The sequence below is a fragment of the Danio rerio genome, chromosome 19 (assembly GCF_052040795.2).
Source record: "Danio rerio strain M-AB ecotype USA chromosome 19, GRCz13ab, whole genome shotgun sequence".
In the NCBI taxonomy this organism is placed as follows: Eukaryota; Metazoa; Chordata; class Actinopteri; order Cypriniformes; family Danionidae; genus Danio; species Danio rerio.
The window spans coordinates 19,840,741-19,853,088 of record NC_141039.2 but is presented as its reverse complement, the minus strand read 5'-3'; the positions used below and the strand labels follow the sequence as shown (position 1 = coordinate 19,853,088).

General features: G+C 35.0%; 1 long non-coding RNA gene across 1 annotated transcript; it reads left to right on the top strand.

Annotated features, from left to right (window-relative positions):
* Nucleotides 1-2,946: 2,946 nt before the first annotated feature.
* LOC148679785 (uncharacterized) lies at nucleotides 2,947-10,105 on the top strand. Its single transcript, XR_015945342.1, has 3 exons — nucleotides 2,947-4,321; nucleotides 7,113-7,539; nucleotides 8,098-10,105. It is a non-coding gene; the product is annotated as an uncharacterized LOC148679785 (long non-coding RNA).
* The last annotated feature ends 2,243 nt before the right edge of the window (nucleotides 10,106-12,348 follow it).

Here is a 12,348-nt window from a genome sequence, read left to right as displayed (position 1 = left end):
AGACATAGATTTTCACTTGCAACTTGCTTTAACATGTTTAACAGTGTATGAAATGTTGTCTAAAACAAAAAAGAATGAGGCATTTTATGGCTGGATCTGGTTTTATTACATTCTGATATGGACGTTGAAAATGAGCTTATCTCAGCCAGCACAGAGGTCAAATCACAGTAATGCAAACTCAGTCAGAGACATAGATTTTCACTTGCAACTTGCTTTAACATGTTTAACAGTGCATGAAATGTTGTCTAAAACAAAAAAGAATGATGCATTTTATGGCTGGATCAGGTTTTATTACATTCTGAATTGGACGTTGAAAATGAGCTTATCTCAGCCAGCAGAGAGGTCAAATCACAGTAATGCAAACTCAGTCAGAGACATAGATTTTCACTTGCAACTTGCTTTAACATGTTTAACAGTGCATGAAATGTTGTCTAAAACAAAAAAGAATGATGCATTTTATAGCTGGATCTGGTTTTATTACATTCTGAATTGGACGTTGAAAATGAGCTTATCTCAGCCAGCAGAGAGGTCAAATCACAGTAATGCAAACTCAGTCAGAGACATAGATTTTCACTTGCAACTTGCTTTAACATGTTTAACAGTGCATGAAATGTTGTCTAAAACAAAAAAGAATGATGCATTTAAAAGCTGGATCTGGTTTTATTACATTCTGAATTGGACGTTGAAAATGACCTTATCTCAGCCAGCAGAGAGGTCAAATCACAGTAATGCAAACTCAGTCAGAGACATAGATTTTCACTTGCAACTTGCTTTAACATGTTTAACAGTGCATGAAATGTTGTCTAAAACAAAAAAGAATGATGCATTTTATGGCTGGATCTGGTTTTATTACATTCTGAATTGGACGTTGAAAATGAGCTTATCTCAGCCAGCAGAGAGGTCAAATCACAGTAATGCAAACTCAGTCAGAGACATAGATTTTCACTTGCAACTTGCTTTAACATGTTTAACAGTGCATGAAATGTTGTCTAAAACAAAAAAGAATGATGCATTTTATAGCTGGATCAAGTTTTATAACATTCTTAATTAGACGTTGAAAATGAGCTTATCTCAGCCAGCAGAGAGGTCAAATCACAGTAATGCAAACTCAGTCAGAGACATAGATTTTCACTTGCAACTTGCTTTAACATGTTTAACAGTGCATGAAATGTTGTCTAAAACAAAAAAGAATGATGCATTTTATAGCTGGATCAGAATTTATTACATTCTGAATTGGACGTTGAAAATGAGCTTATCTCAGCCAGCAGAGAGGTCAAATCACAGTAATGCAAACTCAGTCAGAGACATAGATTTTCACTTGCAACTTGCTTTAACATGTTTAACAGTGCATGAAATGTTGTCTAAAACAAAAAAGAATGATGCATTTTATGGCTGGATCTGGTTTTATTACATTCTGAATTGGACGTTGAAAATGAGCTTATCTCAGCCAGCAGAGAGGTCAAATCACAGTAATGCAAACTCAGTCAGAGACATAGATTTTCACTTGCAACTTGCTTTAACATGTTTAACAGTGCATGAAATGTTGTCTAAAACAAAAAAGAATGATGCATTTTATGGCTGGATCTGGTTTTATTACATTCTGAATTGGACGTTGAAAATGAGCTTATCTCAGCCAGCAGAGAGGTCAAATCACAGTAATGCAAACTCAGTCAGAGACATAGATTTTCACTTGCAACTTGCTTTAACATGTTTAACAGTGCATGAAATGTTGTCTAAAACAAAAAAGAATGATGCATTTTATGGCTGGATCTGGTTTTATTACATTCTGAATTGGACGTTGAAAATGAGCTTATCTCAGCCAGCAGAGAGGTCAAATCACAGTAATGCAAACTCAGTCAGAGACATAGATTTTCACTTGCAACTTGCTTTAACATGTTTAACAGTGCATGAAATGTTGTCTAAAACAAAAAAGAATGATGCATTTTATGGCTGGATCTGGTTTTATTACATTCTGAATTGGACGTTGAAAATGAGCTTATCTCAGCCAGCAGAGAGGTCAAATCACAGTAATGCAAACTCAGTCAGAGACATAGATTTTCACTTGCAACTTGCTTTAACATGTTTAACAGTGCATGAAATGTTGTCTAAAACAAAAAAGAATGATGCATTTTATAGCTGGATCAGAATTTATTACATTCTGAATTGGACGTTGAAAATGAGCTTATCTCAGCCAGCAGAGAGGTCAAATCACAGTAATGCAAACTCAGTCAGAGACATAGATTTTGACTTGCAACTTGCTTTAACATGTTTAACAGTGCATGAAATGTTGTCTAAAACAAAAAAGAATGATGCATTTTATGGCTGGATCTGGTTTTATTACATTCTGAATTGGACGTTGAAAATGAGCTCATCTCAGCCAGCAGAGAGGTCAAATCACAGTAATGCAAACTCAGTCAGAGACATAGATTTTCACTTGCAACTTGCTTTAACATGTTTAACAGTGCATGAAATATTGTCTAAAACAAAAAAGAATGATGCATTTTATAGCTGGATCAGGTTTCATTATATTCTGAATTGGACGTTGAAAATGAACTTATCTCAGCCAGCAGAGAGGTCAAATCACAGTAATGCAAACTCAGTCAGAGACATAGATTTTCACTTGCAACTTGCTTTAACATGTTTAACAGTGCATGAAATGTTGTCTAAAACAAAAAAGAATGATGCATTTTATAGCTGGATCAGGTTTTATTACATTCTGAATTGGACGTTGAAAATGAGCTTATCTCAGCCAGCAGATAGGTCAAATCACAGTAATGCAAACTCAGTCAGAGACATAGATTTTCACTTGCAACTTGCTTTAACATGTTTAACAGTGCATGAAATGTTGTCTAAAACAAAAAAGAATGATGCATTTTATAGCTGGATCAGGTTTTATTACATTCTGAATTGGACGTTGAAAATGAGCTTATCTCAGCCAGCAGATAGGTCAAATCACAGTAATGCAAACTCAGTCAGAGACATAGATTTTCACTTGCAACTTGCTTTAACATGTTTAACAGTGCATGAAATGTTGTCTAAAACAAAAAAGAATGATGCATTTTATGGCTGGATCTGGTTTTATTACATTCTGAATTGGACGTTGAAAATGAGCTTATCTCAGCCAGCAGAGAGGTCAAATCACAGTAATGCAAACTCAGTCAGAGACATAGATTTTCACTTGCAACTTGCTTTAACATGTTTAACAGTGCATGAAATGTTGTCTAAAACAAAAAAGAATGATGCATTTTATGGCTGGATCTGGTTTTATTACATTCTGAATTGGACGTTGAAAATGAGCTTATCTCAGCCAGCAGAGAGGTCAAATCACAGTAATGCAAACTCAGTCAGAGACATAGATTTTCACTTGCAACTTGCTTTAACATGTTTAACAGTGCATGAAATGTTGTCTAAAACAAAAAAGAATGATGCATTTTATAGCTGGATCTGGTTTTATTACATTCTGAATTGGACGTTGAAAATGAGCTTATCACAGCCAGCAGAGAGGTCAAATCACAGTAATGCAAACTCAGTCAGAGACATAGATTTTCACTTGCAACTTGCTTTAACATGTTTAACAGTGCATGAAATGTTGTCTGAAACAAAAAAGAATGATGCATTTTATAGCTGGATCTGGTTTTATTACATTCTGAATTGGACGTTGAAAATGAGCTTATCTCAGCCAGCAGAGAGGTCAAATCACAGTAATGCAAACTCAGTCAGAGACATAGATTTTCACTTGCAACTTGCTTTAACATGTTTAACAGTGCATGAAATGTTGTCTAAAACAAAAAAGAATGATGCATTTTATGGCTGGATCTGGTTTTATTACATTCTGAATTGGACGTTGAAAATGAGCTTATCTCAGCCAGCAGAGAGGTCAAATCACAGTAATGCAAACTCAGTCAGAGACATAGATTTTCACTTGCAACTTGCTTTAACATGTTTAACAGTGCATGAAATGTTATCTAAAACAAAAAAGAATGATGCATTTTATGGCTGGATCTGGTTTTATTACTTTCTGAATTGGACGTTGAAAATGAGCTAATCTCAGCCAGCAGAGAGGTCAAATCACAGTAATGCAAACTCAGTCAGAGACATAAATTTTCACTTGCAACTTGCTTTAACATGTTTAACAGTGCATTAAATGTTGTCTAAAACAAAAAAGAATGATGCATTTGATGGCTGGATCTGGTTTTATTACATTCTGAATTGGACGTTGAAAATGAGCTTATCTCAGCCAGCAGATAGGTCAAATCACAGTAATGCAAACTCAGTCAGAGACATAGATTTTCACTTGCAACTTGCTTTAACATGTTTAACAGTGCATGAAATGTTGTCTAAAACAAAAAAGAATGATGCATTTTATGGTTGGATCTGGTTTTATTACATTCTGAATTGGACGTTGAAAATGAGCTTATCTCAGCCAGCAGAGAGGTCAAATCACAGTAATGCAAACTCAGTCAGAGACATAGATTTTCACTTGCAACTTGCTTTAACATGTTTAACAGTGCATGAAATGTTGTCTAAAACAAAAAAGAATGATGCATTTTATAGCTGGATCAGGTTTTATTACATTCTGAATTGAACGTTGAAAATGAGCTTATCTCAGCCAGCAGAGAGGTCAAATCACAGTAATGCAAACTCAGTCAGAGACATAGATTTTCACTTGCAACTTGCTTTAACATGTTTAACAGTGCATGAAATGTTGTCTAAAACAAAAAAGAATGATGCATTTTATAGCTGGATCAAGTTTTATAACATTCTTAATTAGACGTTGAAAATGAGCTTATCTCAGCCAGCAGAGAGGTCAAATCACAGTAATGCAAACTCAGTCAGAGACATAGATTTTCACTTGCAACTCGCTTTAACATGTTTAACAGTGCATGAAATGTTGTCTAAAACAAAAAAGAATGATGCATTTTATGGCTGGATCTGGTTTTATTACATTCTGAATTGGACGTTGAAAATGAGCTTATCTCAGCCAGCAGAGAGGTCAAATCACAGTAATGCAAACTCAGTCAGAGACATAGATTTTCACTTGCAACTTGCTTTAACATGTTTAACAGTGCATGAAATGTTGTCTAAAACAAAAAAGAATGATGCATTTTATGGCTGGATCTGGTTTTATTACATTCTGAATTGGACGTTGAAAATGAGCTTATCTCAGCCAGCAGAGAGGTCAAATCACAGTAATGCAAACTCAGTCAGAGACATAGATTTTCACTTGCAACTTGCTTTAACATGTTTAACAGTGCATGAAATGTTGTCTAAAACAAAAAAGAATGATGCATTTTATGGCTGGATCAAGTTTTATAACATTCTTAATTAGACGTTGAAAATGAGCTTATCTCAGCCAGCAGAGAGGTCAAATCACAGTAATGCAAACTCAGTCAGAGACATAGATTTTCACTTGCAACTTGCTTTAACATGTTTAACAGTGCATGAAATGTTGTCTAAAACAAAAAAGAATGATGCATTTTATAGCTGGATCAGGTTTTATTACAATCTGAATTGGACGTTGAAAATGAGCTTATCTCAGCCAGCAGAGAGGTCAAATCACAGTAATGCAAACTCAGTCAGAGACATAGATTTTCACTTGCAACTTGCTTTAACATGTTTAACAGTGCATGAAATGTTGTCTAAAACAAAAAAGAATGATGCATTTTATAGCTGGATCAGAATTTATTACATTCTGAATTGGACGTTGAAAATGAGCTTATCTCAGCCAGCAGAGAGGTCAAATCACAGTAATGCAAACTCAGTCAGAGACATAGATTTTCACTTGCAACTTGCTTTAACATGTTTAACAGTGCATGAAATGTTGTCTAAAACAAAAAAGAATGATGCATTTTATGGCTGGATCTGGTTTTATTACATTCTGAATTGGACGTTGAAAATGAGCTTATCTCAGCCAGCAGAGAGGTCAAATCACAGTAATGCAAACTCAGTCAGAGACATAGATTTTCACTTGCAACTTGCTTTAACATGTTTAACAGTGCATGAAATGTTGTCTAAAACAAAAAAGAATGATGCATTTTATGGCTGGATCTGGTTTTATTACATTCTGAATTGGACGTTGAAAATGAGCTTATCTCAGCCAGCAGAGAGGTCAAATCACAGTAATGCAAACTCAGTCAGAGACATAGATTTTCACTTGCAACTTGCTTTAACATGTTTAACAGTGCATGAAATGTTGTCTAAAACAAAAAAGAATGATGCATTTTATAGCTGGATCTGGTTTTATTACATTCTGAATTGGACGTTGAAAATGAGCTTATCTCAGCCAGCAGAGAGGTCAAATCACAGTAATGCAAACTCAGTCAGAGACATAGATTTTCACTTGCAACTTGCTTTAACATGTTTAACAGTGCATGAAATGTTGTCTGAAACAAAAAAGAATGATGCATTATATAGCTGGATTTGGTGTTATTACATTCTGAATTGGACGTTGAAAATGAGCTTATCTCAGCCAGCAGAGAGGTCAAATCACAGTAATGCAAACTCAGTCAGAGACATAGATTTTCACTTGCAACTTGCTTTAACATGTTTAACAGTGCATGAAATGTTGTCTAAAACAAAAAAGAATGATGCATTTTATGGCTGGATCTGGTTTTATTACATTCTGAATTGGACGTTGAAAATGAGCTTATCTCAGCCAGCAGAGAGGTCAAATCACAGTAATGCAAACTCAGTCAGAGACATAGATTTTCACTTGCAACTTGCTTTAACATGTTTAACAGTGCATGAAATGTTGTCTGAAACAAAAAAGAATGATGCATTATATAGCTGGATTTGGTGTTATTACATTCTGAATTGGACGTTGAAAATGAGCTTATCTCAGCCAGCAGAGAGGTCAAATCACAGTAATGCAAACTCAGTCAGAGACATAGATTTTCACTTGCAACTTGCTTTAACATGTTTAACAGTGCATGAAATGTTGTCTAAAACAAAAAAGAATGATGCATTTTATGGCTGGATCTGGTTTTATTACATTCTGAATTGGACGTTGAAAATGAGCTTATCTCAGCCAGCAGAGAGGTCAAATCACAGTAATGCAAACTCAGTCAGAGACATAGATTTTCACTTGCAACTTGCTTTAACATGTTTAACAGTGCATGAAATGTTGTCTAAAACAAAAAAGAATGATGCATTTTATAGCTGGATCTGGTTTTATTATATTCTGAATTGGACGTTGAAAATGAGCTTATCTCAGCCAGCAGAGAGGTCAAATCACAGTAATGCAAACTCAGTCAGAGACATAGATTTTCACTTGCAACTTGCTTTAACATGTTTAACAGTGCATTAAATGTTGTCTAAAACAAAAAAGAATGATGCATTTTATGGCTGGATCTGGTTTTATTACATTCTGAATTGGACGTTGAAAATGAGCTTATCTCAGCCAGCAGAGAGGTCAAATCACAGTAATGCAAACTCAGTCAGAGACATAGATTTTCACTTGCAACTTGCTTTAACATGTTTAACAGTGCATGAAATGTTGTCTAAAACAAAAAAGAATGATGCATTTTATAGCTGGATCTGGTTTTATTACATTCTGAATTGGACGTTGAAAATGAGCTTATCTCAGCCAGCAGAGAGGTCAAATCACAGTAATGCAAACTCAGTCAGAGACATAGATTTTCACTTGCAACTTGCTTTAACATGTTTAACAGTGCATGAAATGTTGTCTAAAACAAAAAAGAATGATGCATTTTATGGCTGGATCTGGTTTTATTACATTCTGAATTGGACGTTGAAAATGAGCTTATCTCAGCCAGCAGAGAGGTCAAATCACAGTAATGCAAACTCAGTCAGAGACATAGATTTTCACTTGCAACTTGCTTTAACATGTTTAACAGTGCATGAAATGTTGTCTAAAACAAAAAAGAATGATGCATTTTATGGCTGGATCTGGTGTTATTACATTCTGAATTGGACGTTGAAAATGAGCTTATCTCAGCCAGCAGAGAGGTCAAATCACAGTAATGCAAACTCAGTCAGAGACATAGATTTTCACTTGCAACTTGCTTTAACATGTTTAACAGTGCATGAAATGTTGTCTAAAACAAAAAAGAATGATGCATTTTATGGCTGGATCAGGTTTTATTACATTCTGAATTGGACGTTGAAAATGAGCTTATCTCAGCCAGCAGAGAGGTCAAATCACAGTAATGCAAACTCAGTCAGAGACATAGATTTTCACTTGCAACTTGCTTTAACATGTTTAACAGTGCATGAAATGTTGTCTAAAACAAAAAAGAATGATGCATTTTATAGCTGGATCTGGTTTTATTATATTCTGAATTGGACGTTGAAAATGAGCTTATCTCAGCCAGCAGAGAGGTCAAATCACAGTAATGCAAACTCAGTCAGAGACATAGATTTTCACTTGCAACTTGCTTTAACATGTTTAACAGTGCATTAAATGTTGTCTAAAACAAAAAAGAATGATGCATTTTATGGCTGGATCTGGTTTTATTACATTCTGAATTGGACGTTGAAAATGAGCTTATCTCAGCCAGCAGAGAGGTCAAATCACAGTAATGCAAACTCAGTCAGAGACATAGATTTTCACTTGCAACTTGCTTTAACATGTTTAACAGTGCATGAAATGTTGTCTAAAACAAAAAAGAATGATGCATTTTATGGCTGGATCTGGTTTTATTACATTCTGAATTGGACGTTGAAAATGAGCTTATCTCAGCCAGCAGAGAGGTCAAATCACAGTAATGCAAACTCAGTCAGAGACATAGATTTTCACTTGCAACTTGCTTTAACATGTTTAACAGTGCATGAAATGTTGTCTAAAACAAAAAAGAATGATGCATTTTATGGCTGGATCTGGTTTTATTACATTCTGAATTGGACGTTGAAAATGAGCTTATCTCAGCCAGCAGAGAGGTCAAATCACAGTAATGCAAACTCAGTCAGAGACATAGATTTTCACTTGCAACTTGCTTTAACATGTTTAACAGTGCATGAAATGTTGTCTAAAACAAAAAAGAATGATGCATTTTATGGTTGGATCTGGTTTTATTACATTCTGAATTGGATGTTGAAAATGAGCTTATCTCAGCCAGCAGAGAGGTCAAATCACAGTAATGCAAACTCAGTCAGAGACATAGATTTTCACTTGCAACTTGCTTTAACATGTTTAACAGTGCATGAAATGTTGTCTAAAACAAAAAAGAATGATGCATTTTATAGCTGGATCAGGTTTTATTACATTCTGAATTGGACGTTGAAAATGAGCTTATCTCAGCCAGCAGAGAGGTCAAATCACAGTAATGCAAACTCAGTCAGAGACATAGATTTTCACTTGCAACTTGCTTTAACATGTTTAACAGTGCATGAAATGTTGTCTAAAACAAAAAAGAATGATGCATTTTATGGCTGGATCTGGTTTTATTACATTCTGAATTGGACGTTGAAAATGAGCTTATCTCAGCCAGCAGAGAGGTCAAATCACAGTAATGCAAACTCAGTCAGAGACATAGATTTTCACTTGCAACTTGCTTTAACATGTTTAACAGTGCATGAAATGTTGTCTAAAACAAAAAAGAATGATGCATTTTATGGTTGGATCTGGTTTTATTACATTCTGAATTGGACGTTGAAAATGAGCTTATCTCAGCCAGCAGAGAGGTCAAATCACAGTAATGCAAACTCAGTCAGAGACATAGATTTTCACTTGCAACTTGCTTTAACATGTTTAACAGTGCATGAAATGTTGTCTAAAACAAAAAAGAATGATGCATTTTATAGCTGGATCAGGTTTTATTACATTCTGAATTGAACGTTGAAAATGAGCTTATCTCAGCCAGCAGAGAGGTCAAATCACAGTAATGCAAACTCAGTCAGAGACATAGATTTTCACTTGCAACTCGCTTTAACATGTTTAACAGTGCATGAAATGTTGTCTAAAACAAAAAAGAATGATGCATTTTATGGCTGGATCTGGTTTTATTACATTCTGAATTGGACGTTGAAAATGAGCTTATCTCAGCCAGCAGAGAGGTCAAATCACAGTAATGCAAACTCAGTCAGAGACATAGATTTTCACTTGCAACTTGCTTTAACATGTTTAACAGTGCATGAAATGTTGTCTAAAACAAAAAAGAATGATGCATTTTATGGCTGGATCTGGTTTTATTACATTCTGAATTGGACGTTGAAAATGAGCTTATCTCAGCCAGCAGAGAGGTCAAATCACAGTAATGCAAACTCAGTCAGAGACATAGATTTTCACTTGCAACTTGCTTTAACATGTTTAACAGTGCATGAAATGTTGTCTAAAACAAAAAAGAATGATGCATTTTATGGCTGGATCTGGTTTTATTACATTCTGAATTGGACGTTGAAAATGAGCTTATCTCAGCCAGCAGAGAGGTCAAATCACAGTAATGCAAACTCAGTCAGAGACATAGATTTTCACTTGCAACTTGCTTTAACATGTTTAACAGTGCATGAAATGTTGTCTAAAACAAAAAAGAATGATGCATTTTATAGCTGGATCAAGTTTTATAACATTCTTAATTAGACGTTGAAAATGAGCTTATCTCAGCCAGCAGAGAGGTCAAATCACAGTAATGCAAACTCAGTCAGAGACATAGATTTTCACTTGCAACTTGCTTTAACATGTTTAACAGTGCATGAAATGTTGTCTAAAACAAAAAAGAATGATGCATTTTATAGCTGGATCAGGTTTTATTACATTCTGAATTGGACGTTGAAAATGAGCTTATCTCAGCCAGCAGAGAGGTCAAATCACAGTAATGCAAACTCAGTCAGAGACATAGATTTTCACTTGCAACTTGCTTTAACATGTTTAACAGTGCATGAAATGTTGTCTAAAACAAAAAAGAATGATGCATTTTATAGCTGGATCAGAATTTATTACATTCTGAATTGGACGTTGAAAATGAGCTTATATCAGCCAGCAGAGAGGTCAAATCACAGTAATGCAAACTCAGTCAGAGACATAGATTTTCACTTGCAACTTGCTTTAACATGTTTAACAGTGCATGAAATGTTGTCTAAAACAAAAAAGAATGATGCATTTTATGGCTGGATCTGGTTTTATTACATTCTGAATTGGACGTTGAAAATGAGCTTATCTCAGCCAGCAGAGAGGTCAAATCACAGTAATGCAAACTCAGTCAGAGACATAGATTTTCACTTGCAACTTGCTTTAACATGTTTAACAGTGCATGAAATGTTGTCTAAAACAAAAAAGAATGATGCATTTTATGGCTGGATCTGGTTTTATTACATTCTGAATTGGACGTTGAAAATGAGCTTATCTCAGCCAGCAGAGAGGTCAAATCACAGTAATGCAAACTCAGTCAGAGACATAGATTTTCACTTGCAACTTGCTTTAACATGTTTAACAGTGCATGAAATGTTGTCTAAAACAAAAAAGAATGATGCATTTTATAGCTGGATCTGGTTTTATTACATTCTGAATTGGACGTTGAAAATGAGCTTATCTCAGCCAGCAGAGAGGTCAAATCACAGTAATGCAAACTCAGTCAGAGACATAGATTTTCACTTGCAACTTGCTTTAACATGTTTAACAGTGCATGAAATGTTGTCTGAAACAAAAAAGAATGATGCATTATATAGCTGGATTTGGTGTTATTACATTCTGAATTGGACGTTGAAAATGAGCTTATCTCAGCCAGCAGAGAGGTCAAATCACAGTAATGCAAACTCAGTCAGAGACATAGATTTTCACTTGCAACTTGCTTTAACATGTTTAACAGTGCATGAAATGTTGTCTAAAACAAAAAAGAATGATGCATTTTATGGCTGGATCTGGTTTTATTACATTCTGAATTGGACGTTGAAAATGAGCTTATCTCAGCCAGCAGAGAGGTCAAATCACAGTAATGCAAACTCAGTCAGAGACATAGATTTTCACTTACAACTTGCTTTAACATGTTTAACAGTGCATGAAATGTTGTCTGAAACAAAAAAGAATGATGCATTATATAGCTGGATTTGGTGTTATTACATTCTGAATTGGACGTTGAAAATGAGCTTATCTCAGCCAGCAGAGAGGTCAAATCACAGTAATGCAAACTCAGTCAGAGACATAGATTTTCACTTGCAACTTGCTTTAACATGTTTAACAGTGCATGAAATGTTGTCTAAAACAAAAAAGAATGATGCATTTTATGGCTGGATCTGGTTTTATTACATTCTGAATTGGACGTTGAAAATGAGCTTATCTCAGCCAGCAGAGAGGTCAAATCACAGTAATGCAAACTCAGTCAGAGACATAGATTTTCACTTGCAACTTGCTTTAACATGTTTAACAGTGCATGAAATGTTGTCTAAAACAAAAAA